Source organism: Pleurodeles waltl, chromosome 4_1 (assembly GCF_031143425.1).
Source record: "Pleurodeles waltl isolate 20211129_DDA chromosome 4_1, aPleWal1.hap1.20221129, whole genome shotgun sequence".
NCBI lineage: Eukaryota > Metazoa > Chordata > Amphibia > Caudata > Salamandridae > Pleurodeles > Pleurodeles waltl.
In genome coordinates this window covers 113,971,748-113,997,496 of record NC_090442.1, presented here as the reverse complement: position 1 = coordinate 113,997,496, position 25,749 = coordinate 113,971,748, and the positions used below count along the sequence as shown (strand labels likewise).

General features: G+C 42.9%; 1 long non-coding RNA gene across 1 annotated transcript; it reads right to left on the bottom strand.

Annotated features, from left to right (window-relative positions):
* Window positions 1-5,074: 5,074 nt before the first annotated feature.
* On the bottom strand, window positions 5,075-24,756 carry LOC138288468 (uncharacterized). Its single transcript, XR_011202406.1, has 3 exons — window positions 24,650-24,756; window positions 10,972-11,047; window positions 5,075-6,361 (listed from the first exon to the last, which is right to left on the bottom strand). It is a non-coding gene; the product is annotated as an uncharacterized lncRNA (long non-coding RNA).
* Between the last annotated feature and the right edge of the window lie 993 nt (window positions 24,757-25,749).

Here is a 25,749-nt window from a genome sequence, read left to right as displayed (position 1 = left end):
GGATGTAACAGTGGGCAACCCACCCACTGTAGAGACTTGAGAGACTGTGGCTTTGCACTCCTCAGGATGGCACAGTGGGCAAGCCACCCACTGTAAAGACTTGTGAGACTGTGGCTTTGCACTCCCCAGGATGTAACAGTGGGCAACCCACCCACTGTAGAGACTTGAGAGACTGTGGCTTTGCACTCCCCAGGATGTAACAGTGGGCAACCCACCCACTGTAAAGACTTGTGAGACTGTGGCTTTGCACTCCCCAGGATACATAAATGGGCATGGAGCCCCTTTGTGGATCTGGCTTTGCAGTCATGTGGCTGAGGTGCTCCCCCTTCACTTCCCCCTGAGGTGCCTGTAGTGTTTCTATCTGATGCCCCGGCAGTGTTCTCTTGGATTTTGGTCAGGTATCTATTGTGGGCCTCGCCCATGCATTTTTGGACTGTTGGTGCACGGACATTGTTGTGTACATATCTGCACTACTTCTTGTATTGTATATATAATTATGACAGATTTCGAGATATGATTCAGTATATTTTTATATGACATGTATATTGGCACATTACAATATTTGAACGGATCTCGCTTTGTCTTTGCATTCTTCCGGGGGGGTTGTGGGTTGTAAATGTGATATTTTTGACTGCATTGGTGTGTATGTTGTAATATGCGAGGGTGGGGGTGTTTGGTGGGTGTCCCCCTAACTTTTGCCTCCCCGTGTCGTAGATGCAGTACTCACCAGTATGTTCTGCGCCTACGTCGCTGTTGTTCGTAGAGGAGCAGAAAGACAAGGGCAGGTAGGATTTGTAGTTCGGCTCCATGGAGTCGTCGTTCCTCGTGGGGTGTGTTGAGGTGAGCGTTTTCCCATAGCAAAGGCTGTTTCCGCCATGTTTTTATCCACGGTGAATCCGCCCCGGAAAAGGTGGCGGATTGGTGTGTTGTAATAGTGTGGGCGGTACATTGTCTCCCGCCTGTCTGTTGGCGGTGACCGCCACGCTGTTTGTCTGTACTGCCGTGGCGGGCGATGTGTTAAAGTGGCTGTCTTTGTTGGCGGTTACCGCCAGGGTCATAATTCCCTTTTTTTGTCCGCCGGCCTGTTTGCGGTATTTCCGCAACTTTAACACCGTCCGCCAGGGTTGTAATGCACACCTATAACTTTTAGTTATTACTTATCCCACCCCACCCTACACCCTCAGATAGATTTTACCACAGAGGGTTATGTGTGTTGATATGTATGATCAAACCATGTTAGGAATGTTGCACACAATCTCTGCTCTGCTCCACATTGATTAGTCCCATCAGCAGTCTAGTCAGTTGCTTGCTTGTTGACTTCACATTGTTTGATCAACCCAAGATCACTCCTCAAGATCACATCACACTTTCATTCTTTCAGGTTTCCTAATTCCTGACTTCTCAAATGCTGGGAGAGTGGTAATTCCTGATAATTAATAATGGTGCTAATCTTTCTTTTAAATGTTTAATTGCAGTCTTCAAGTAACCAGTACAACATAACAAACAACAATAGAACAGACGCATGTGGCAAGTAATGCAGCTAAGAAATAGGGGGTCTTATGCCCCTTGTGGTCCCCAGACCGCCAGGGTCACGGTGGCGGTCGGACCAACGAGGTTGTGGTGGTCCGACCGCCAAATTATGACTGTGGAGGAGCTGCAGGACCCAAGCACAGACACTGCCAGGCCTCCGCCAGCCTGTAGCCTGTAATCCACAAGTGCAACGCTGCAAGTGGCATTACAAGTCCCCATCAGCCAGCTGGAAGGCTGGGAGAATGGGAGACTCAGGGGGCACCTGGGGGCCCCGGCAGTGCCCATGCGCTTGGCATGGGAAGTACAGGGGCCCCCATGCACAGCCCCATCATGCATTCCACTGCCTGAATTACAGGAAGTGGATTGCATGACGGATGCTGCTGCAACCGCTTCACCGCCAGATTGCTGCCAGCTCTATTAGGAGCCGGCTGCAATGTTAAGGCCCTGTTCCCCAATGGGCCAGCAGGCAGAAACTATGTTTCTGTAATAGGGCTGATGGTGTTCTGGCTACAATGGCAGTCAGATAGCAGTACGAGTTTAGCGGACGGCCTCTGCTGCCCGCCAAACTCATAATGAGGGCCATAATCTACAAAGTTACATAGTCAGAGTGAAACTGACACAGCAGCACACAATGTTAATTCTCTGAAGAGGTAAATAACCAGAGGCATTATAGAAATGCAAGCAAAACAATAATCTTGCTAGTTCCAGTAACAGTTTCTGTAATGTAAATCTGAGCTCATCCCCTGGCAGCTATAGCACAGAGCAGACATGCTTAGATTGAGAAAATGTGTGAGCATTTCGAAGTATCAAAAAAGTTTAAATTACATCAAAACTTCATTCCAATTTATAAAACAGACTTTAAATAGAATTTTAGTGTCAAAGAGCAAACAGTGGGCAACTGGTCCTGCTAGACCAAGGCAAAGTTTAAGTTAAGAACTGGGCACAGTTGATCTCTTGACAGGTACAATGACCGCGTCATCTTGGATAAGAGTAACTTTCTTAGAAAGTTCTGGATGTAGATTGCTCGTGATGGGTTTGTCAGAGTCTAAGGCAGACGGAAGAGTCCAAAGCAGAATTTAATGTCAATGGTCTGCAGGAGGAGGGCACCCAGATGCAGTTGTCAATGAAGAAGGGAAATGTTTGGGTTTTACACACGCTGGCGGGGTTCAGCAGCATTTGAGTTCTCGGTGATGTCTAGGATGCTGCTTCAGTCAAAGCTGCTCCAACATTGACAGTTTCTGATGTTGAGAAGAGAATGTGGTTGAAGCTATGGTGAATTCAGGGCCACTGGTGAAGCACCCTCAGGGAATCGATTTGGCAGGCTGGTCTTCTGTTGGTACTCTTGGCAAACGTTCTTGAAAAATGTCACAGTCCCAGCTTTCATGAGACACTGTGTCACTTATATAGGAGCCCCAGCACCTTAATGACCCCCTCCAGTGGAAGCCACCAGCAGAGTTCACTGTAGATCCAGTTAGAACTGGTCAGCTGTGCTCTTCATTGAAGTGGGATTATTGCAGCTTTTGTGCCCCTGTAGCTTAATAGGAGGTCAGCCAACTGACCCTTAGGGTGCAGTTATTGGTCTTGGGTACAAGCGGGTAGAGATCCAGACTTAGGGTTCTCCTCATATGGTACAACACTATATGCAGTATGTCTATGTCTTCCACATTTCCAAAGGTTTCCTAAAGAGGGTTCTGGGGGTGCCACATTTATGCCCAGACTGTGGCTGTGGGTGGAGAAAGCTTGTGGCCACTACTTAACTAATGAGGTAAATATTACCTACCCACTTCTGCAGTACTTACTGTGTGTTATACTGTAAACAATCCTCAGTGCCCCTCTCTACCTAAAACCAACATGGGAGAACCATTCTTCCCCCGTAGAGAACTCCCTGTGCCCATCCAGACGTGTGGGTATGTTAATGGGCAAACTCTCCCCTTGTAGTCACTCAAATCTAGATCTAGAGGCAGCCCTTCTCCCAGTGGGATTGTTGGATGGCTGTCTAGCAGGGCAACAGAGGGGGCAGGCCCAAATATAAGCTACATCTGCCTGTGACTGGGTAGGCACCCTTTAAAGTTACAAATCTTCTTACGTAGAACCACCTGGCCATCCTGTCCGGGAGAAACATCTCCCCACGCCCAAGACCTTTGCCCACTGTCTGAAAGCAATACACATTTCTCCGCAGGTGAGGTATTAACAGTCAGGTGATATTAAACAGTGACAGAAAGAAAGGAAAATGACCAGTGTCAGTTCCAAAACAGTAATATAAAATCAAACTTGACCATTAGGTTGGATGTTAAATTACTATTAAAATGAATCCATGAATAATTTTTCTAGATGTTCACAAACCGAACACGAAGGTGGTAAAATGAACCCAGTGTTTTTCCTATGGGAGAGCCAGTCTTACCCCAGTGGAAACAACTCTGGAGATTGTTCAGTGCCAGAACATCTAAAACATAGCTACACATGCCTTTCTTTTCAAATACTATGCCCCCTACAAAGGGTCTACTTTAGGGACAATGTATTGGTGTTAAAAAGGAAAGTTTAGACCTGGCAAAATGTTTATTTTGCCAGCTCGAAATGCCTCTTTTTATATGGCCAACCCATGCTACAGGGGCACACATGGGGAAAGCATTGGCCAATGATGGGACACTATGGGCCTGATTCTAACTTTGGAGGACGGTGTTAAACCGTCCCAAAAGTGGCGGATATACCACCTACCGTATTACGAGTTCCATAGGATATAATGGACTCGTAATATGGTAGGTGGTATATCCGCCACTTTTGGGACGGTTTAACACCGTCCTCCAAAGTTAGAATCAGGCCCTATGTGTTGCAGTACACTAGTGACATTTAACTTAGAGACCCTAATTATACTTTTGTACCATATATTTTTGTTTTATAGGTAAAAGAAATATGCAAATTTGGAGTTTATCTAATTTCAACGTTTTGGGGTAAGAGCACATGCACTGGGGCCTGGTTATCAGTGTCCCAGTTCACAGAGACAAAATCCTAATATGATCAGTTGAGAACAAATGGGGTTGACCATACCAAAAGAAGCATTTTCCTACTTGCCTTATCCTTGGATTTGCCCATTTCTTCAATAGCTTTTGTGATACTTGATGTTTATGAATGTTTATAACATGAATTGAATGATCTAATTCGGACACACCCGCTAGACATCACAGAACCATCTGCCACTTTCTTTCATATCCTCAACTATTCTGTTCACCGAACACTACTGCCAACAAAGAAGCATTCTTATCACACCAGTAAATACAAGATTTATCCAAGAAAGCTAGCTAGACCCTCGATGAAGACCGCGTGGAAGAAATAACTGAAATGGTTAGAGAGGATTTGGGTACCAGGAAAGGCCCCAGTTGAGGACTGAACAAGGGTTTCTCTACATGATAGCTTTATTTGTTTAGACCAAGTGGATCAGTACTGGATGCAGAAATCAGCCACAATTTGAGCTCTTACCAGAAGGATTTGTTTTATTTATTTTCTCAACACAAGCTGGTACAAAGTTCTACCATGTTTACATGTTGAATAAAATACAGGGTCACCTCTGCCAAAATGCAAAATGTTAAGGAATTAAGGTGGCTTTATTGCTTACATGTTTGCAAATTACTCTGTTTGACCTACCAATATGTGAGATGCTTAAGTGTCTGTGAATTAAGGTGGCCTAATTATTTACTAAGGTTCACCCTGGATTAACTACCTCAGTCATGACTACCTAGAGGTGTCATGCAGAGGCAACTGAGACTTATCAGGCCTGACACCTCTGGGGGGTCAACACACATTTAAGACACAGATGTGACTTTGAAGTGCATAGGTTAGGAGTCCCAGCTAGCTTCTACAAGGAGTGACTATCTCAATAAGGTCCATCCAGCTTTAAGATTCAGAGGCACATAGCAGCACTCATCCATAATACCATGAGTTAACTTTAATGTAAGATGCAGTGGTAGAGGAGAGTTATTCTCGCTTAGTACTTTAGCACATTACCACCACCCCCCCCAAGATAAAAGATGTAAATGTACGAATGTCTACTAACTAGAACAGTCACAACAGATCTAGGAAGCAGAGGCAGCTGAGAACTTATTTTGTTTAATACTGTAATCAGCCCCACCACTAAGTAAAATGTAGAAATTGTTAGGTATTATTGAGGCTTCATAGCCCTGTTAGGACCATCCTCATGTAAGATGTAGAAATTGATCATTGTTAGCCCAGCCTAGTTCTCTGAATAGTAAATATCTGAGGCAGGTCCAGGCTAAGACCTATTCAGACCAGTGAGGAGTAAATCACCTAGGCAGATCACCCAGATGTAAGATACCATTTTGTAGTGTGAGGAATGAGTGAGTGTGAGTAGTGTAGTGAGAGGGTAAGAGGGCTGGGGTACCTAGAGCTGAGTGGTGGATTGAGTAAAGTGTGTTGGGTAAAGTAACTGTGAGCTCTAGTGCAAGTGATGTATGTAATGGGAGATAAAGAAGGAAGCACACATGACAACTTGTTAGCTTAAAAAAAAAATTGAGAGAGAGTATACATTGACTACGATTATTCTTAGTGAAAAAGCACACAGCATGTATTAACGTTTGAATTGTGTAAGGTTAAAAAGGTAGTTAAAGATTAGGGAAACAACATTTGCTCATCAAGGTTTTTTATGCTAAAAGAGGATTGAAAAGGAGGAGTATGAGATATATGAAAACAGCAAGCATTTCATTTAAAGTTGCGCACATATTTAAAAAATGGGTGTATTTTGATGAGAAGCCTGAATGATTGTTACTTCTTTCTGTCATATGACCCATGCACATCTCAGTGTTCGTCAGTTCCGCAGAGTCTATAATAAAAGAGCACATAGAAAGATGTGAGATCAAAGTAGAACATTAAACACGGGCCCATACTTTAATTCAAGATATGAAATAAACCTGATATTACTAAGCCTGGTAAAAATACGACCTGTTACCTTCATCTAAATATGATTCCTTTAAAATTGCATTATATTATTGTCATAATATTTATTGAGATTATTATTTATTCTTACTTATTTGCGAAATGTTGTGAAATGTTTGAATGCATTAAATCCCAAAAATCAATATTAAGGGTGGGCTACTTTCAGTGAATTAACTGAACCTTGTGTGAGATCTTTATGTAAAAATCTATAGAAGCAGCTTGTTGTGAAATAGTGGGAGTTATAACAATTTGCTAAATTGGCTTAGTGATGGTATAATAGCTCAACCCCGTCTAAAGGTAGAATGGATACTCGTTCTTCCCTAACTGCCATGTCAGCTTTAAAAAAATACTACCAAAGAGGTGTGATACTGCACTCCTAACATAAACATTTTCTGAATGGAAATGTTTCCATGTGTGAATCCTGCGACTGGATTCGCTTCCATTGACTATTATAAAAAGTGGAACAAACTTCTCATCTCAATAAACGCATAATTAGACAGACATTTTTTTTTATTATACAGACGTGTTTCATGCTTTGTATTTAAATGTAGCGGAGAGCAGCCTAGTTACCTGTAGATTGTGAAATCAACTCGTAGGCAACTGATTAGGGACAAAAGTATTAAGAACTCCATATGGGCTGCCAAATACAATGAGGTTACTCTGACTGTTTGTTTTGAATATTCCCAATGAAACTGATTTCCTACTGATTTTCTTAATATATTTAATTTAGTTAAACTTATTTTATTTTCATGTTTGTTTCTTCAACTATGCATCATAGCTGACTCTCGAGGTGGAACCTTTGTAAATTAAGGGGCTCATTTACGAAGCCCTTGCGCCATTGTAGCATCGTTTTTTTTAATACTACGGTGGTGCAAACAGTACCCCACACAGTGGCGCATTTACAAACTGGCACAGTGGTACAATTGAACCAGTTTATAAAACCTTGCGCCACATTATACCTGCATCAGGTATAATGTATGCAAGGTAGGCGTTCCCTCCCAAAAAGCCCAGCAGGAAAAGTGCAATGAAATCCACAAGATTTCAGTGCACCATACTGCACCGTCACAGAGTTATTTTTAAAAAAACCTTCTCACAGCAGGCATTAAAGTGACTGTGCTGTTTTTAATGGGGCTCCCTTAGCATTGCTGGCCAAGGGTCAACATTTCTGACAATAGTACAGCAACGAGTCATAACTGAGTCAGAAATTCTGATGTAGCTGTGGTAATGAGTGCCATCCCCTTGGTAATGACTTTAATCAAGTAAGTCATTGCCAAGAATTAAAAAACAGCCTGGTTCCAACTCCCTGCCCTGAAAAAAATGTGAAACATTTTCTCCCGGGTTATCTAGGAACCCACTCCACAACTTTGCTGTACAGGCTCTCAAGAGCCCCAGCTTCTCCAGCCTTTTTGAAATGGAACATTGCTTGGTAGTAGCTGTTCCCAATCCAAGGTTTTCCCCTCTTGAAAAAGTGAAACCTTGTTGTGGGGCTTATTTTAGCATGTTGCATGGGTTCATTATCGTAGTTCTGGGCCTGAGGCCTGTGTCCTTTCACCTAGTTGAAATTAATTGTATTCCTTTATTTATTTTAACAAAAGCTTCATTTTAGTGGAGCTGTCATATTCTTTTTATCCGTTGCCCTTCCATACAGAAAATATTAGTCTTCTTGCATGACATTTCATCTTGTGCTCAGCCCAAGGCTATAAATGATTATTTGCAAGGTATTGCCGGTCCATAGAATACACTGTCTACCTTACACAGAAAAGACATGTTATCACATCAGGGCAGTTCTCAAAATAACAACATATTTCATTATAAAACAACACTCTCCTCAAGCTAAGGCAGAGAGGACATTCAAGTCAGCCAGCCAACCTATGCTGCACCATGTCATCGCAGTTCTTCTAAACCCGGCGTTTCCTCCCCATACACTTGGGAGGACTGCTAGCAGACCAACAGACCTCTTCTCTACCTTTTGCACTGATATGGGGATTAGGAGCCAGATGTTTCAAAGCTTTTTGCATTCGCAAATGGTGCAAATGCCCGTTTGCGAATGCAAAAAGCCATTTCAGGATGAATCAAAGGCATTCTGAATCCAATTTTAAGGAATCGCTAAAATAGCGATTCCTTAAAATTGCGACCCTATTTAGAGAGTCGCAAATTGCAACTCTATTAATAAGAAATTACAAATAAGGAATCCTTGTTGGCGATTTCTAAAGCACATGTAACAAACAATTCCTTAATGCGAATTGGGCATTAAGGAATTGCTATTTACCACCAAGTTGAACTTGGTGGTAACCATGTGCAAATTTTAAAAATGTATTTAAGATGCATTTATAAAATTTACATGTAAAGCACACATGTCCTTTTGGTATGTGTGCACCTTACATGTTGTAAAAAAAATATTTTGGGGTGCAGCAGAGGGGGCCTAAGGCCCCCAGCACCCTGGACTTTTCATTTCCAAAAATTGCGAATTCCAGTTACGAATTCGCAATTTTGGAAATGCAAAAAATTCTGAAATATGGGCCTACAGGCCCATATGTGCGAATGGGGGCAGGTATCGCAATTTGCGATTCGGTAATAGCATTTATGATTTTTAAGAAATCGCTATTACCGAATTGCAAATGTGATACATTGCATTTTGCGAATCAGAAATAGCAATTTCTTAAAAATCGCTATTTCTGATTCGCAAAAGGCCTTTTTCATACATCTGGCCCTAGGTTTCTTAGCAGAGAATAGATTTGGGCTAACACTTCTATTGCTCTCATGTACATATTTAGTAGTGCAGGTAGGGATTTTTGATTCCCTATAGTGACAGTATGGTGGAACTTTTTATCTGCTTCACTTTTCTGGTAACCACAATAATAGTGTTGTGTTTCATTATCGTAATAGTAATAATTAATTTCTCTTTATATGGAACACAGTTGGTTCAATAAAATGTATTGAGCCAAATCCTGCTTTTGGTTGTCTTTTGCATGTATGAGACTTGTGTAACTGAGAGAAAAGGGTAAGAACTGCTCAACCACGACTTGCCTGCGAAGGCTTAGCGTGTCATGCATTAGGCTGCCACAAATCACCTTTATTCTTGGGTTCTGATGAGGTGCTGCTAGCTTGCCGAAAGGGTTAGGCTGACAGCTATCAGATGGTGTAGGATAAGATTCAGTACCCCATGCATGCTGGTGCTGCCACTCAAATCCAGCAGTCTTGTTCCCAAGACAAAAGTCCTATGGCAACCTTTTCTACCATGTCATGTAGGAGCTTGTTCCACAGCCATGCTGTAAAAGCTCTCAAGAGCTCTAACTTCTCCAGACTCTTTTTTATATCAAACGCTGTTGTGGTAGTGGAAGGGACTCTGTTAGGGTAGTAGAATCTTATTTTTCAGCTTTCAAGGGGACTAATTAAAAGAGCTTGCTCTTAGCCTGTGAAACCAGTCAGTAGGGCAGATGTTCTAGACAAAATGCAACAATATGGTGTACTCTAATGGGATTTCTAGATACTGCCTATGGTGTTTTAGCTTTCTACAGAAAGGATATGTGCCTGCCTTAGTGGTCCCCTAGTAAGGGCCTAAGATACTGCAGCCTCAAAGAACTGTGTCTCACTCTACGGGATCTTTTCTACAACCTGCATCATGAAAGTTCTAACTGCAGCCTTTCAAAACTAAGAGGACTTTTGAATGCCACATTTAGCTGAGGATTTTTTTCAGTTACAAGCCAAACCTATTGACCTGGTCAGTGCTTGTTTAGAAAAGCAAGACATATTGCCATGCCAACACCTCTTTCCTTTTAAGTCATTTTTAAGCAGAGACCCTTATTGCATCACTTTATATTTTGATTGCTTTACAATGAGTAGTTCTGCATTATGTTCTTTGTTTTGAATAGCCTATACAAACTGTACAAACAAAGGTGTAAAAGTTAGATTAAGCCAAGAACTAAAGGCCTAATTTAGAATGATGGATGAAATGCTCTCTCACCAATGTGACGGATATCCTGTTTCCTGTATTACAAGTGCATCATATCCTATGGCACTTGTAATATGGCAGATAAGATATCTGTCATGTTTACAACAGAGTATCCAATCCACAAGACTCTAAATCAGACACTATGATCTGAAAATGAAGTGTAGGAATATCTGTGGCGAGCACACTCAAACTGACGGTGGTGTAGCGAGTGCTTCTTCTGCCACTAACAATTGATTGAGCAGCACTGTTGTTACCCCATGACTAACCAACTCAATTAGCATCTCAGTGGTGCTCCTCATATAGAGATACGATCTTTTAGGGTAAAGTGTATACCCTAACCTCATTAACCCTCACTTGATATAAAAAAAGAGCCCTAAAGATAACTGTCATCACAATTTGTGTGCAGTTTGTATTGCACTATAAAACACATGATAAATAACTGAATTACTGTTGTAATGAAGAATGTTTCAATGTAATGAAAATCCTATGCATTTTTAAGCTTTTGCACTTTTTTCTGAAAACTGTGGAAAATAGGGAAGCCTTACCGATTGCCCAGATAATATTTGCAGACAAAAGGGAATGCATAGAGATTTAAAGGGTAATCATTCCAGGTCACGTGTCCTATAAAGAAAAAAAAAATATTGTCATTTTGAAATAAAAACATAAAAATTCTGCTTTGATACTTGTATTCTTTTAAGAAATTGCTCTGCATATATATATATATATATATAAAATAAATATTTAGATCTGTTTAAATAAACATTATTTTTGTAATGTTTTCACCTTTACCTATCTACATATATACATCTATATAGGCGAAGCAAAGGTGTGTATATATATATATATATATATATATATATACATATATATATATATATATCCGCGAGTTAGTTATAGTTACCTTAAGGTGTGAGTTTTAGTTAGTTGCAAGAATTCTAACTATAAAACTATCACTGCTAGATTTCTATGTTTTTGTATGAGTAAATTCAGAACCTAACTATAACATCCCTGCAAACCTGTATCCTTTGTTTTTTTCAGTGAATTTATATATATATTTATCCACTCCATCCCCCAGCCTAATTATTCATTTTATTAAAAAAAAAAGTTCCAGAGGGTGGGCTGCCGATCTTGGCCCCAGAGACCCTATCCACCAGGACCCGGCCTAACCATTAATTATTTGAGGAGTGGGATGGTGCACCCCCCCCGGCCAATCTTGGCCCCAGTACTCCGTCCCCCCAAAGCCTGGCCTAATTATTACTTTTTGGGGGGACAGCGTGGCCCCACCCCTAAGGAAGATCTCTGCCCCGGTACCTGATCCCCCCAGGGCCGAGACTTCTAAATTTTTTTTTGTTGTTGTGAGGGGGTCACATGTCCTCCCTCCCCAGGCCGATCTCGGACCAGGGGACCCCATTCCCTGGGGCCCAACCCAAATATATATATTTTTTTTTAGGGGAGGAGGCCACACGGACCCCTCCCAAAGTCGATCTCAGCCCCAGGAACCCTATTCCCTGGAACCTACCTAATTATTTATTGTTTCTTTTTATTTTTTTAAGAATAGATCCGCGTGGCCCCACTCACCAGGGCTGATTATGGCCCCTACGACCTCAAACCTATGAAGCCCACCCATGTGACCTGTTGGGGTAGCCTATTGGCCCCTACAGTTCCAGCTGGCTCCCCACCTCCTGTGGGAGCCAGCATTGCTGTCACAGAGAGGGAGCTGCTAAAGCTTCATGGGCAGGCAGACAGAGGAAACATCTTTTACGATGAAGGGAGAGCTATTTGATAGCTCGCCTTTTATCAGAGAAGGGTGATTGCTGTGACTTGGCTGCAGCTGTCAAAGCTGCCACCAAGTCATAGCAAACAGTTATGTCCTGAGGTGGGTACACTAGCACATAGCAGGAGCTGACTCTAAAGGGTGGTGGCCACAGGCCCATCAGTGGCTCCTCGAGGGGGGCCATGGGTCCCCCTCCAACACAGAATAGCCCCAGGAAGGTGGTGGTTCCCAGGGCTCCAGGGTGTCCAAACCTGACCCCCTTTCTATTTTCTAGTGTTTTCCGCAGTGAGGTGGGGTCCCTAGGTGGGGGGGGCCCACGTGGCCCGCTGCATGGAATAAGATTAAAGCCCCTGGGAGGTGGTGGTCCCTGGCTATGGGGTGACTGCACAGCCCCCAGCATACAATTAGCTTAAAGCCCCAGGGAGGTGGTGATCCTTGGTGCTGTGGGGGGGACCACAGTCCCCCCACACAATTAGATTCAAACCACAGGGATCTGGTGTTGCTGGGCCTGCAGGGGTGGTTTGGTGGCTCCCCCACATTATATATATATATATATATATATATATATATATATATATATATATATATATATATATATAATATAAGCATTATACTACATGCATTAGATTATGTCCCCGGCACTTGGCAGCCAAGGGGCTCCAGAATTACGAAGATTGGGAGCCTGTGCTTCATTTTTTTCAAAAACGTTTCCCCAGATCCACAGATCCACCACAACTCCTGGCAAAAATGTTTTAAAAAAAGGCTTTTTAGCCCTGGGGAGGGTACCCTTTGCGAATCCAGCACCAGAATGAAGGTGTCAGGGTGTCTGTACCCTGTTTACTATTGTTTTTTAAATTCTTTTTTGTGGTAACCGGCTGAAGCCAAGTCCCAGCATGGTGGCCAACACATCTTAGTTTAAGTGTTGGCAACCAATGAGAATCTCAGCACATTGTTCAGGAGGGGTCACAAATCCTTGGGGTCCCTATATATACAAATTTGGATTTCCTTCAATTTCTCAAAAACTACTGAACAACAAATAACAAAAAGGGCTTTTTCTGAACCATGAGCTACCTTTCTGCCAAAGATGGTGTAATTCTGTCCAGGGGTTTCGGCACTGTTCAAAATCCCTATGGAAAAATGAATGAGGAAAATGTGTTTTTTATCCCACCTTTTCCTCTGTCACCACTTGACGGATCACCCCAAAACTTTGCAGATACTAGCTGAAGAGGGTGTTGTATTTTGGCAGAAGAGTTATTAGCAAAACAAAAAAAATTATTTCTATCCTATGGGGTTAGTAATACTGCAAACGGGATAGCTGTCACTTAATAAGTGGGCAAGATAGAGATATCCTGCCCCCTACGTCATGTGGGGGGGACCCAGAAGGACCCACCCCCGGGACCACAATTAAAAAAAAGTAGGCATATTTGCCACTATCCCGCAGCACTCCAAACAAAAAAAGAAAATGGTGGCGTGACATTTTTTTTAAAATATTTGAGGAGGTCCCCTCCAACCCCAACCCCATTTTGGGTTCCGGGTACCCCATTTCAGGGGCTGGTTATCTTAAATAAGGGGAGGGAAGGAGATACATGTCCCCTCTCCCCAAGCATTTTTGGGGCCCTGGGACCTGATCTCCTTGGGCCGATCTCTGTGAAAAAAAATGGTGGTTGCACGCCCCCCACAAGCCTTAAAAGGCCTTAGGGACTCCATCCCCTGTGGGCCGATTGTTGTAAAAAGGGGGAGAGAGGGGCCACACAGCCCCCTTCCCTGAGCATTTCAAAGTCCTGTGGACCCCATTATCTAGGGCAGAAATTAGCATTAAAGAGAGAGGGACATGTAGTCCCCTCCATGAGCCTTGAAAGACCCCGGGAACCTATCTCCTGGGGCCAGCTCAATCACTCTGTCCCAGGGAGCTCACCCCTGGAACAGAGTAGTTTCCTTGCCCACACTAGAGCTGGCAGGGAAATATATGGTTGCTCTCTCCTGGCGGTAGGATTTTAAAATTTCCTGCTGGGCAGGAGCCAACATGTCTTCCCTGCCTGCAGCTGTAGGGGCAGGGAAGACAAGTTTCCTGTGAGCCAGTGTAAGAGATTTAAACAGGCTCCCATTTGGATAGGAGCAGACATCTGTTTCCCTGCCCGCAATATGGGTGAAAAGTTAAAGACTACTACTGAAATAAGTATTACCATGCACTGCATTTAATATGATGCTTTAGGGCAAATTGAGTGCTGGGTTGTGAGACAGTGTGCTCCCACCACCCTTCTATTTGAAAAGGCTCCATTGAGCTACTGAGCTGATGAGGTTATGTTGATGCACCTTTGCCCAGTTAGTGGTACAGATACCTGAGAAGACTTTCGGCTGCATTTCCAGAAGCCCCAAAATTAATTGTTGATCTCTACTATCAGAGGAATAAATCACATAACTAGAGGTACACAGCACAGGCTACACCAACTAGGGTAAAAAATGAAAGACTATTACTTAAGTAACTGTAAGCATGTTCTGCATTTACCATGATGCATTAGTGCAAATTTAGAGCTGGTATGTGAGGCAGTGTGCTCCCAACCTTGAAACATAGCTAGATAGGTAGATAGATAGATAGATAGATAGATAGATAGATAGATAGATAGATAGATAGATAGATAGATAGATAGATAGATAGATAGATAGATAGATAGATAGATAGATAGATAGATAGATAAATAGATAGATAGCTTGTAGGTTCTCCAAGAACCTGAGGAACCCAGAGACAATATTTCAGCTGTACCATACAATGGTTTTTCATTGTATAAAACAATTCATATGGTGAAATATGTAGGGTGGAAAATGGGTATAAAGGTACCCTACATATTTCTTAAATAAGCACAAGATATGAGCTTTAGGAAAAATGGTTATTGGTCTGAATTTGTGGGTGCCTATATGTGCATATGATTTAAACAGTAATTTTTCGAAATGTTTTAGTTCTTACATGCTGGCTTACATTTGGAAGGCACAAATGCAGCGAAATCCAGTTGGTAATAATACATATCCGGCTATTCCATGTTCCCACATGTCGTTAATAAAAATGGTACCTCCATTGTGCAGGTACTCCTCGTGCCCATGACAGCGAATATCCCAAACTGCAATATGGATATATCACATCTTTCCACTCAAAATTGACCAATTTTATGCAAAGTGGCTAGCTGTGGATTTTGGTCCCTAGCTCAGCCAGCACTTAGAAAAACCTAGCAAATTTGTACATTTTTCAAAATAGACACCCAGGGTTATCCAATATGGGGTGACTTACATGGCTATCATCAGGTTGTTTTACCCAGTATCCCTTGCAAACGTAAAACTGTAAAGGGAAATTCTGCGATCAGTGAGGAGCCTCTAATGTATTTCCAACCAGCATGCATCTAAGTATTCTGAAAAAAATTGTACCTCACTTGTGTGGGTAGAGCTAGTGCCCACGATAAGCCCCATCCCAAAATGCAACATGGAACCATCACATTTTCCACTCAAAACTGACCCATTTTTTGGTGAGATTGTAGCTGTGGATTTTGGTCCTTAGCTCTTCTGGCACCTCAAAAATCCTAGCAAATGTGTACATTTCTGAAAAGTAGACACCTAGGGAAATACAGGATGTGGTGACTCATGTGACCCTCACCAGGTTGTTTTACTCAGAATTCCTTGCAAACCTCAAACTTTGACTAAAACACACTTTCCTCATATTTCTGTTATGGAGAGTTCTGGAATCTGAATGATGCAGCAAATATCCTATGACATGTACATGTAGTGTCCTGGTGGACACATTCTAGTGTTCCAACCAGCCACTCTTCTGAGGGCTGGCTCTCACACACACTCCACATCCATCCAACACATGTGTCAGCAGTCAGGTGACCCTCCCAATAAAAAGCGCTGGGCGTACGTGCCCGAGGCAAGTTACTAGAACCATACACTGTGTCTGTGTGTAGGAGGCTGGACTGGCACATAGTGGGTACCAATGGTACTTACACCTTGTGCCAGGTCCAGTTATCCCTTATTAGTAGATTAGTAGTGTTCTAGCAGCTTAGGCTGATAGAGATAGCTATAGCAGAGCAGCTTAGGCTGAACTAGAACACATGCAAAGCTCCTACTATACCACTTATATCATATAGGCACTATATCATAAGAAAGAAAATACTCAGAGTTACTAAAAATAAAGGTACTTTATTTTAGTGACAATGTGCCAAAAATATCTCAGAGGATATACTCCCTTAGGAGGTAAGTACAATACAAAAAATATACACACAAACCAAAATCAGGTAAGTAACACAGTCAGAAAGTAGTGCAAACACTGTAGAATACAATAGGATGCAATAGGCCGAGAGGCAACACAAACCATATACTAAGAAAGTGGAATGCGATCCACGAATGGGCCCCTAGCCTAGAGTAGTGTGTAGAGGGTTGCTGGGAGTGTATGAAAACACTAAGGGTGTACAAGATACCCCACCCCAAGACCCTGGAAAGTAGGAGTAAAATACTACTATTTCCCCAGAAACACACTAAAGTTGTGATAAGGGATTTTGCAAAGACCACAACAGACTGCAAAGCACTGAAGACGGATTCCTGGACCTGAGGACCTGCAAAGGAAGCGGATCAATTCCAAGAGTCGCAAAAGTGTCCAGGGGGCAGGAGCCCACTAAACCCCGGATGAAGGTACAAAATGGCTGCCTCCAGGTGGAAGAAGCTGAAGATTCTGCAACAATGAAAGGTGCTAGGAACTTTTCCTTCATGCAGAAGATGTTCAACAGAGTGCTGGAGGATGCAGAGTTGTTTTCTTGGCAAAATTCAGCAAATAAGCCTTGCTACCTGCAAGAGTTGCCGTTAAAGAAAAAGGGTGCTGCCTGGGCCCTGGAACGACCAGGATGTTGCCACTTGGGCGAGGAGACAGAGGAGTCCCTCAGCAACGTAGAGAGCCCATGCACAAGCAGGAAACACCAACAGAAGTCCTTGACCATGGGTTCAAGAAGTCTGAACATGGCAGTCATCTCAACACTGCAAAAAAGGGTCCCACGACTCCGGTGTTCAACTTAGGGAGCTGAGCATCACAGGACAGAGTGCTGGGGACCTTGGCTTGGCTGTGCATGAAGAATTTTGTGAAAATGTGAACAGAAGCCCTTGTAGCCGCAGTTCACATGGTGCACAGGATTACTGTCTGGAGAGGGGAAGCAAGGACTTACCTCCTCCAAATTTGTACAGTTGGACCACTGGACTGTCTGGGTCTCTTGGGTCCACCACCTGTGTTCCAGGGGCCATGCTCGTCAGGAGGAGAGAGGTCCCAGAGTACCAGTGATGCTGAAGTTTGGTGCCTGCTGGAGCAGGGGGAGGATGCCTTCAACCCATGGGAGATTTCTTCATGGCTTCCAGTGCAGGATGAAGGCAGACAACCCCCAAAGCATGCACCACCAGGAAACAGTCGAGAAGGATGGCAGGCTTAGGCTCTACAATGTCGCTGGTAGTCCTTTTGCTACTTTGTTGCAGTTTTGCAGGCGTCCTGGAGCAGTCAGCCGTCGATCCTTGGCATAAGTCAAAGAGAGAGGTGCAGAGGAACTCTGGTGAATTCTTGCAAGTCGTTATCTGGGGGCCTACTGAAGAGACCCTATCTAGCCCTCAGAGAAGGATTTGCCACCTAGTCAGGTAAGCACCTATCAGGAGAGGTCTCTGACATCACCTGCTGGCACTGGCCACTCAGAGGCCTCCAGAGTGCCCTCACACCACTAGATCCAAGATGGCAGTGGTCTGAGACACACTGGAGGAGCTCTGGGCACCACCCCTGGGGTGGGGATGGACAGGGGAGTAGTCACTCCCCTTTCCTCTGTCCAGTTTCATGCCAGAGCAGGGACTGGTGGTTCCCCAAATAGGTGTAGACTGGCTTATGCAAGGAGGGCACCATCTGTGCCCTTCAAAGCATTTCCAGAGGCTGGGAGAGGCTACCCCTCCCAAGCCTTTAACACCTATTTTCAAAGGTAGAGGGTGTAACACCCTCTCTCAGAGGAAATTCTTTGTTCTGACTTCCTGCAACTGGGCTGCCCAGACCCCAGGAGGGCAGAACCATGTCTGTGGGGTGGCAGCAGCAGTAGCTGCAGGGAATAACCTAGAGAGCTGGTTTGGCAGTACCCTGGGTCCATTGTGGAGCCCCGAGGATGCATGGAATTGGCTCCCCCATACCAGATTTGGCATGGGGGGACAATTCCATGATCTTAGACATGTTACATGGCCATGTTCGGAGTTACCATTGTGAAGCTACACATAGGTATTGACCTATATGTTGTGCACACGTGTAATGGTGTCCCCACACTCACAAAGAACGGGGAAATGGCCCTGAACTATGTGGGGCCACCTTTGCTAGTACACGGGTGCCCTCACACTTAGTAACTTTGCACCTAACCTTCAGCAAGTGAAGGCTAGACATATAGGTGACTTATAAGTTACTTAAGTGCAGTGAAAATGGCTGTGAAATAACGTGTGCGTTATTTCACTCAGGCTGCAATGGCAGTCCTGTGTAAAGGTTTTTCTGAGCTCCCTATGGGTGGCAAAAGAAATGCTGCAGCCCATAGGGATCTCCTGGAACCTCAGTACCCTGGGTACCTAGGTACCATATACTAGGGAAATATAAGGGTGTTCCAGTGTGCCAATTAAAATTGGTAAAAGTGGTCACTAACTTGTAGTGACAGATTTAAAGGCAGAGAGAGCATAAGCACTGAGGTTCAGGTTAGCAGAGCCTCAGTGACACAGTTAGTTACTACACAGGTATACACATTCAGGCCACAAACTATGAGCACTGGGGTCCTGGCTAGCAGGATCCCGGTGAGACATGCAAAAACAAACTGACATACATGTAAAAATGGGGGTAACATGCCAGCCAAGATGGTACTCTCGTACACTGTGTCACCTCCTTTTAGTAGCATGAGGGCCCCCAACACAACAGTACAGGTGCTTCATGAAGCACACTACATTTAGCAGTCACAGCTTCTCATCAGTTACTTTAGGAAAATACATTTTGAATGAAGGATAACAGTTGAAAATGAAGTGTTGCCTGATGTCGTCAGCAGAATGGCTCAGAGCACTGGTAGCAGCCCTATTTGTAACTGGAAGACGCTGACGAAGGAGGAAAGCGTGTTGTGGGATGGAAACACTCAGTGCTCTTTGCATCCTTTCCTAGCCAGTGCTACAAGTATTGGTGATAAGACTGTCCCACCATCTTGCAACACATGGGCCCCAGTATGTCTCACTTAAATGACAGGCACACAGTTCAATTTATGGAGAATTTTATCAGCGTTGTATTCCTTGTTTATTTTTGGATGCTCTTGAATTTGTGGCAAAATTCCTTTAAAAAAATGGTTTTGGGCACTGGTGGGATCCTTAGGGGGCGTCAGGGTTCCTACTCTGCCCCCTTATGTTTTTTTTTTTTGCCTTATTTCTTGGAACTTGGATGAGTCTGAGTCCCAAGATGGCAGCCAACACTTCCTGATTGAAGTGTTGGAAGCCAATAAGAACTCAGTATGGGACCTGTTGGATCCATGGTTAATCTGCTTCCCTAGATATCTATATTTCTTTTTCCTCTAATAAATCCAAAACTACTGGATGGATTTGCACAAAATTAAAAAAAACTGTTTCTTTGGACTAAGACCTAGCTTTCTATCACATTTGGTGCAATTTTGTTTAGCGGTTCGGGCTGTAATCATGGCTAAAATTCCCATGGGAAATTGCATAGGGAGAGCAGGTTTTAGGGCCATCCTGTTTCATGGCGCTTGCCGAGAATTCCGCCCGTCAGCCTAGTGGGAAACACCTAATAGGTCCGGGGGGGTGGTTGCCACTACAGCAGCAGCTACCCTGTCCGCAGTTTGGCGGACAGGCTATTCTGTCGGGAAGGCTCTTAATTAGGCCCTTAGGGACATATTTAAGAGTCCCTAGTGCCATTCCAATGCAAAATTTGTATCATCTTTTGATGCTAATGTGGTGTTAGAAGGCCAAACACGCTGCACCATATTCACAAAATGATGCAATGCATGCATTGTGCCACTTTGTAAACCTTTGTGCTACATTATGCCTGCACCAGGTGTAATATAGGCAAAGGAGGTGTTCCCCCATTAGGGGGGCCAAACAAATGGCACAAGGAAATCTTAGAGTTTTCCTTGCGCCATTTTTCAGCACTTTTAACGCCTGTTCAGAGCAGGCATTAAAAGGAGGGTTCCATGGATTACAATGGGTCTATGGGTGCTTTGCAGGAGTATCACAAATTTTTACACTAGTCCGCTAACTATTGCCATTAGTGCGCCATATTTTAAATACAGTGCACACATGGTGGCATTAGGGGGGCGCTAAAGGGTGTAAGAAAAGTGTCACTTTTCTGAAATATGCCCCTTTGGCTGTTTCTTGAAGATTGTCTTCACTGGTAAAAAATCACACGGATGATCTGACCTCCCTGCAGCCCTTTCGGATACACGACGTAGGAGACCTCTGTGAAGAATTCTACCTTCAGGCTAAGACGATTTTTTCTGACAGAAAAATGCATCGGGCAAACTTGAAATTGAAGCCAACCACGCTGGAGCCATCCTCTGATATGTTGCACAGGAAGCCTCAGTAAACTTTTTACATTCAGACTTAGAAACTTTTTGGGGGCTTTTTCTCTCTGACGTCGGACAACCCACCACAGCAAGCCGAGTTCAAGTTTACATTGTTGGATTGCCTTTCTACAAGCCCCCTGTGAAATCCTTAAGGTCTGGGGCTCCAGAACCTTTCAGCGGGACAAACCTGCAAGTCAGGCCGGGTTGCGGTCGATGTAAGCTGGCTTGACTCACAACGTCCGGTTGGTCCACTTATGAAGCTTTTTTCCAAAGTTGCTCCAAACTTCTCCAAACTTCTGGATCTTCTTCCAGAAGGTTCTGAAGATCCTTTTGGAGTCCACAACTCACCCAAAGTTTCCAAAAGCTCTGAGTTGGTCTTTGAGGGTTAGGAACTCCAACTCCCAGAATGCACCTGGCTTAAATCCAAAAATGACCAGTGGTCACTGGTCAGCTGGTCAATTTCTTCCTGGCTTGAATCAGGGGACTCTGGTCAGTTATTTTATACCTGTAGCAAACAGGGAGTCTATTCCTGAAGCAGTAGAGGTCAGGCAAAGTCCTTTTTGTGGGGAAGCCCAAGTGTGCAGCTGGTGCAGTCCTTCTGGGTGTGGTATCCAGATGCAGACCAGGGATCCAGCAGGGTAGTCCTTCTTCTTCTTGTCTTGTTCCAGTATAGATCTGTGGGGGGGTACTGCTCTGCCAATGTTATCCTTTCTTCTGGGGTGGAAAGCTGGGGGAGCTCTGTTCAATCATGTGCAGGTCACCACCTCCTTTAGCGACAACTTCCTGGAAAGTGTGGCAAAAATCAATTCCAGGGAGCAAAATTCTCCCAAAATCCAAGATGGCAAACATTATAGCTCAGAGTTAGGTCTGGCTGAGCTCACCTACTGGTGTGGCTAGGTTTCCTTTAACACACCCCTTTCCAGCCCTCTTCTAATCTAATCAGAGGGCACCTGCCTGTCTGGTTTTGCAAGAAATGAGGGAGGTCCATTTGCTAGTCCGAATGTCCTTTCCTCCTTTGAAGTACAGTTTGGCTGCTCTCCCCTATTCGGTTTCACTATCTGCTGAGGCAGTTTTCCTCTCCCAGGCACTTCCTTTATGTTCAGCCCAGGTCAATACACACCTTATCAAGGCAGCATGGCCAGGCTGCTAGAGGCTGGCCAATCAGAGAAGGGAACTACAGAGCTGAAACTGGTAACATTTAGAAAGAGTTCTATAACTCTTTCTAGGTATAAGTTATATTATGTGCAACAGTGGGAATGCCATATTTGGCTCCTTTCACTGGAAAATAAAACTTCATTATGTTAAAACAAAATCTACCCATGTTAGCCTGTGGAGCCCATTCACTACAACGGATTAAAACAAATTTAGTATTTTCCCCTCACCAGGGCTTATAAAACATCTTTTATAAGGTCTCTAACTATATAGTTACACTGCACCCAACCCTGGGGACACATAGGGCATGCATTAGGGGTGGTGTACATGTAAGAATAAGGTTGGGGTTAATTGTAACTTAAAAGCAGCCAGCGAGGCAGGCTTGATTTTAAAAAAACTATGAGTGTACTACCTGCTCCGGGGTCCCTAAACTTACGTACCCTACCATACACTAGGGACTTATGGGTAGGTTGATGCAGCCTAATTTGCATAAGCATTTTAATCAGACCACAGGCCCTTGGACTGGTTAGCAGTGCCCAGGGCACCATCAGAGTCAGAAAAACACAAAACATAAGTGAAAAATGGGGGCAAAAGATTTGGGGGCTTTTGCAATCAGTCAAGTTTTCCCACAATATCTGTACGTAAACTTAGGTATTTACATATATATATATATAGTTATAGCTAGGACTTTTTTTTACCAAGGCAGGAGCATTTTTCATTTTGCCAACGTTAAAAAAGTCTTCACAACATTTTCTCAACTTATATTTTGGCCAGTTCAACTGCTTTCTAGAGAGTTTCGGGTGATCTGTCAAGGTGGGGCTGACAAAAAGGGGATGTCTTAAAACACATTCTCCCCATTCTATGTCAATGGGATTTTTCAAATTTTGAACACGACTAAAGCCCGAACTGCTGAACGGAATTGCACCACATTTGGCAGAAAGCTAGATCTTGGTCCTGAAAGCACTCTCTTCATGATTTGGTGTAAGTCTGTTTAGTATTTTGTGACATATTAGAGTTTTAAAAATATAGATATAGGGGGATGCAGATTCAGATTCAGAATTGCGGATCTGGATCCACAGATTCGGGGAAAACAATACCCTGATTGGCTCTCCGCACCCGGACAGAAAAGTTGCGTGTGTCATTATCTTTTGTCTCATCAGCTCAGGGGTGGGAAATGATCAGTGAAAAAACACATAATGGGTCATGATGCAGGTTTCCTGACACCATAGGACACATAGAGTTGTCCGTTCAGGATCCCTCATGGGCAAAAAATTGCCCAATTATTCTTTTTTTGCCTGGACTGCAGATCCGCAGGTGAATCCACAGATCCCAAAAAAATAGAAACTGCATCCAAGCTCATGCTGCACCGTGCTGAAGGCGGTACACAGCTTGGGATTTGGTGCATGCAGCAAGATTGGCTGCTGGGCCTGGACATAGGCCAGGCCTGAGGACCAACCCTCACTTCCCAAAGATGAAAGCTGTGTGCAGCATGGTGTTGAGTGATTATAGGGTCAGCCACAGAGCCTAGTTGTGCAGCCAACCTTGGGCGAAGGCCGGGCACAGCGCAGGATTGGGTTGTTTTAAGAGTTGGCCACATGGCTGACCATCACTCGCACCTTAAGGTAATTACAACTTGCCTCTCTGCCATGCACAGTTATTTGATCAATGATTTTACTGCACATGTTCCAATTACATTAGCAATGATATTATCAAAGATGTCATTAGTGCTGTAATTTGTGGGGCATATAGCAGTACATGGTGTGGGTGCAAGTTATAGTTTCCTTAGACGCAAGTTATAGTTACTTGAAATAACTCCAACTATGACAGCTCAATTTCTATGGTTTTGTATGTGTAAAATGTGAACCTAACTATAACGTCCCTGTAACCTGTGTTTTTTTAAGTGTTTCATATATATATATATATATATATATATATATATATATATATATATATACACATATACATATATATATATATGTGTGTATATATATACACACACACACATATATATATACTCACATTTTACCTTTTTACCACAACATCTTTATCTTTGGAAACAGCTCTCCCAGTACTTACGTATCTCTTCATTGTAATTGTACCTCATTGCACAAATGTAACCTGTTTCATTCTGATTTAGAGTAAATATCTTTTGTTAAATGAGTACACTTCAACTAATATCATGGCATTAAGTTGTGCCAAGTATAATATGTTATTTATTACCATTGTGAGGAAGGGGAGGGGCAACATGACTCACTCAAGGATTTGCCTCTTCTGATAATAAAAAGCATTTTTACACTCTGTGCATCTGTGTCCTTGTTTGGTATTAATGAGTTTTGAACAATTGATTCAGTGCTCATCATTCTTTATTTCTACACAGTGAATCAGATAAATATGGTTAAAGAAAATAATGCAATATTTCAAAATAAATCAGATGAGCATTTTCCCATAACAATTTACAATGCAAAAAATGTCATCTCACAAACCGTATTTTTAAGAAGGCTTGGGTTACAGGTGAACACTCTTCAAGTGAACACAATTCACAGCTCTGCATTTGGTCAGCAAAATCAGTCTGATGTCCTACATTTAAATCATATCTTATTAAGCTTATAACTGAATATAACTGGGTAGTAATTGCATTACCTCTTGCACCCTTCACATGTCAAGTCCTGTCCATGTCTATCTGTGAATTTTAAAATATAATTGCAACCTTTTTACCATTCTCTACGAACCAGGAACCAATGTAGTCTTCATCCCCAAGATTGTCAGGTTGACCTTTTCCAAACGGCAGAATTGTCATTTTAGATCCATCGGAATTCATATACACTCCCTCCTTCATGTAACAAAAAAACTCAGATTAATCAACCAAAAACCATTGTAGCTAAAGACGTATAATTTTGAATCAATTTCCCAAATGAAAACATGGTTGGTGGTATTATATTCCAATAAACCGAGTTAGATAAATAATTATATCAGACAGAGAAGTTTCAATCATACATACTGATTTGTTTGACATAAATAATGTTGATATGTTTGGTTGCATTGAATTTTATGTTAAGCTTATTTCTTAAATTCTCTAATCATACTAACATAGCCCCTGGGGAACGGCATAGATTTTAACATTGGCATATGGACGGTTGCAGACTCGGTTACAAGATGAAAAGTCAAGTAGTCCACTCCATGTCTAATTACAGAAGTTTCTTAGAAATCCAAGGAGAGAAAAAGAGCAATACTAAATGCCAGTGACGTGAAAAGGAGTCCCACAGATCTGACCATTACAATTTAATTCCAGATTATTGAGTTTAGTTATTTACATGCCAAAATATCCACTACCAGGATATCGTAAGGTCAGGATAGAATAAGTACACTTACCTTCACATAAATATAATTATTTAACCTTTATCCCTTAGGAATCAAGAATACAACTATTGAAAATATATCTAGTTTAATCTTCAAGACTAATGATGCATATGTGTATTCCAAAGCTTTATTTGGGGATTTATGAATGATATTTCTGAAAGCAAGGCCTTTTTGAGGAAGTAATGACACCTTTTTTTGACCTGGTGGATTTGTGTATCGAGATGCTGACAGTAATTCGGGATGATATATAACCGTGGATCTTTTTAAAGCGATTCGGGAAGCACCCCCTGTTTCCTACCAAATTAGTATTGAAAAGGAAGAGACAGGTTGACAGAAACACAGTTCAAAGAGTATGTATGCCCATGTGCATGACTGTGTTAGCACATTATAGCCAGACTCATTTGCTTTGCTACTGCCTGTTAAGTGTTTGTTTGTGGGATCTAGGGGCGCTTGTAAAG